The sequence below is a fragment of the Lithobates pipiens genome, unplaced genomic scaffold, assembly GCF_037356315.1.
Source record: "Lithobates pipiens isolate NorthernLeopardFrog02 unplaced genomic scaffold, aLitPip1_a1.2 Scaffold_16, whole genome shotgun sequence".
Classification (NCBI taxonomy): domain Eukaryota; kingdom Metazoa; phylum Chordata; class Amphibia; order Anura; family Ranidae; genus Lithobates; species Lithobates pipiens.
This window is the reverse complement of record NW_027507748.1, coordinates 9614174-9617760: the sequence shown is the minus strand read 5'-3', so window position 1 is coordinate 9617760 and position 3587 is coordinate 9614174.

Genomic DNA, 3587 nt, shown 5'->3' with positions numbered 1-3587 from the left:
AGACAGAGGGGAAGTTATAGACTGGAGGAGGGGATGATAGTCACAGAAGGGGCCATAAAAACGGAGTTACTTACCGGTAACATCCTTTTCCAGGAGTCTTTCAGGACAGCCACCATAGAGAGACCCTGGCTCCTCCCCTCCTAGGAAACACTGCCTTCCAATCCATAATTTAAGCCTCATCCTCCTGCCGGCCCCTCAGTTCTTCACAAGTACCTCCGGCCAACAGGGGAGACACAAGAACATGTCCAACCAAACTTTTTTGTCTTACCTGATGGTCTAATGCAATGAGTTCTTCGAAAATAGCCAAAAATCTGGGTGGGTACTGGTGCTGTCCTGAAAGACTCCTGGAAAAGGATGTTACCAGTAAGTAACTCTGTTTTTCCCAAGTCCGTCTTTCAGGACAGCCACCATAGAGAGGATAAGCGAGCACCTTACCTTAGGGTGGGACTACCGCCTGCAGCACCTTACGACCAAAGGCTTGGTCCTTAGCTGACGGCAGGTCCAATTTGTAGTGCTTCACAAACGTGGAAAAGCTGGACCACGGTGCAGCCCTACACATCTGCTCTGGAGAGCCACCAGCACTCTGCTTGAGAAATCTCCCTGCCATGTTTTCAGCCATAAGGCTCTCCTTGCTGAATTCGTCAGCGCTGTGTACTTTGCAGACATGTGAACAGATTCAGCTGAAGCATCCGCAATATAAGCCACTCCCTTGAGTAACATGGGAAAAGAAGACAGTATAGTCTCCTTTGCTGTTCCTGCTTCGATGTGTGCTTTAATCTGTGTGAGCCAATATTCCATATTGCGGGCTACCACAGTGGTTGCCATGGCGGGCTTAAGGTTTCCCTGAGACGAGTCCCAAGCCTTCTTCAAAAGTGAATCCATCCTTCGATCCATGGGGTCTGACAGTACCTCCATGTCCTCAAAGGCCAGATCAGTATGCCTAGACACCTGAGAAAAAGCTGCATCGAGCCTAGGAGATTTGTTCCATACAAGAGTCTCTTCTTTCCCAAAAGGAAACCTCCACTTCAACACCCTTGATAAGAAGGGTTTCCTCTTGGGATCCTGCCATTCCTTCTTGATGGCATCATTTAGGACCTCGTGAACCGGGAACACCCTCTTCTTCTGTTCCCCTAGGCCCTTGTACATCTGATCGTGAAGTGACAAAGCCTTCCTTTTCTCTTGAATACCTAAAGTGGTATGAATGGCTCCTAAGAGAGCCTCCACTTCATCAAGGGAAAGCTTGTACCGTGAGGACCTCTTGGATTCCCCATCCAACCCCTCCTCATCCGACTCCCCCTGGGAGTCTGACGCGGCACTGTCTACTTCTCCCTCAACTTCATCTCCGGAGCCCTCCGGCTTCTCCTCACGAGCCGGGACAATATCCACTGGGCTAGGTGAAACACTCTGTTGCGCTGGTGGAAGATTGGTCTGGGGCTGAGGCAACTGAAAGCTGGAAAATAGCGCCTTAAATGACTAAAAGGTGCTAGAAAACTCCCTCACAGATGCCGCCAGGTCCGCACCCTGTTCTGCTGCCTGCTCCCTCATCAGCCCATCAATGGGCCTTAGCCCAAGACTCCCCCATAGAGGCCCTGCATGAAGGACATTTCTTCTTGGAACCATGGGGCGACTTGCTAGTGGCTTTCTGAAACACATAAAAAAAGAAAGAGAAGGCAGCATAAACTAAGGATCACCAGTGCTAACTAGGGGACCACCGGTAGTGCCCCCCCAGGACCAACCACCACCAGGGTCCCAGATGCACTCCCCTTCCCCCTGACCACCAGGGAGGGACCACACCTGTGGAGCTACCAGAACCAGGTAAGGGAACACTACCCCATGGTTCAACTTACCTTTGAGTGGCTAGTGCTGTTGTCTCCAGGGGCTGTTCTTGAAGCCTCTGCTTCCGACATGTCCCGCCGAGGATAAGTGGTCCCAACGTGCCTCTGATCGCTGTCTGTACAGCAAAAACACCAAGAGCCCCCACCAGCCAGGAGCTTGGTCCCCTTGCCCGCCCCCACCGGAAATGACGTTGCCCATCATCTGGTCCAGCCTCCATCTTCAACGTCGACCACACAACACAGGGGGGACTCGGCACATTCTCCAGCAGCGCCACGCTAGGCGAAGGAAAGGCGGACCTACCCAGGCTTCCGCCTTCCCTAAGGGAAGCTGGGACACGCGGAAGCAGAAAACCAGAGAGAGACCCCTGTCTCCTTCTCTCCAGGTAAAATATAGCCTCAGCCTCCCCTGCACAGGCTTTGGCTCCTTAGCGGTGTCTCCCCGCCAGAGGAAACACCATAACTGAGGGGCCGGCGGAAGGATGAGGCTTAAATTATGGATTGGAAGGCGGTGTTTCCTAGGAGGGGAGGAGCCAGGGCCTCTCTATGGTGGCTGTCCTGAAAGACGGACTTGGGAAAACTGTAGTATAGTGGGTTAGGAAACCAATATCTAAATTTAGGCCATTGTTTTTTGTGTCAAAAAGAAGTATCATTCTTAGCTCAAACGTTTTCCTTTCCTGGATAGTTCTGAAATTCCCTTTAAGAAATAAAACATTGCAGTCTTCTATAGCGTGGTCCGGTTGTGAGAAGTGACGTCCCACAGGTGTGCAGAAACCGTCTTCCTTATGTTCCTTGATGGTATGTCTGTGCAAATTCATCCTCACTTGTAACTTCTGTCCTGTTTCACCAACATAAGATTCTTTTGCCGCGTACACACGATCAAATTGTCCGGCGTACTTAGTCCACCGAAAGGCATTTCACCGGACAATTCGCGTGTGGGCTTCAGCGGACTTTCTCAGCGTAAAGTCCAGCGGAATTAGAAAGTATTTTTGCAGTCCAATCTTTCCGCCGGACTTGGGTTTCAGCGGACAATACTTTTGTCAGTATGCTAGTCCAGTGGACTAAGAATGACGCATGCTCAGAAGCAAGTACGAAAAGGAAGCTACTGGCTATTGAACTTCCCTTTTATAGTCCCGTTGTACGTGCTGTATGTCATCGCGCTAGCAAACGCCGGACTTTCTGTGTGTCCGTGTGTGGCCAAGTCCGTTCGGTAGAAAGTCCGCCGGACTATCCGCCGGATTGTTTGCCGGACTAAGTACGCCGGACAATTCGATCGTGTGTAAGCGGCATTAGCTACACCTGTTGCATTGGATGAGGTACACAACATTACTGGAGGTACAGCTGTATGATCCCGTGATATTGAAGGTCCCGTTTGTGTGTGGGACACTTTTGGATAGATTGATCTGGTTGCATAGTTTGCAGCGTTTTTTATTGCAGGGTTTGCTTCCATTATTTGTGACTTTAAAATCAGAGTGAAGTTTCCTGCTGATTAGTTTGTGTCTGAGGTTGGGTGGTTGTCTGAAAGCCAATAATGGGGGTTTTTTTGGAGTATTTTTTTAGAGTTTCATCCTCTGTTATAATGGGTTGTAAATCTGTGATTATCTTTTTGATCCCTTCTAGTGTTGGGTTGTATGTGGCGACTAGAGGTACTCGGTTGTTTGTTTTTTCTCTTTGGGTTTTCAAGGCTGTGTTTATGTTGTTGTTGATGCCTTTGTCTTTGTAACCTTTCTTATGGAAGGAGTCTGCCAGTGTTCT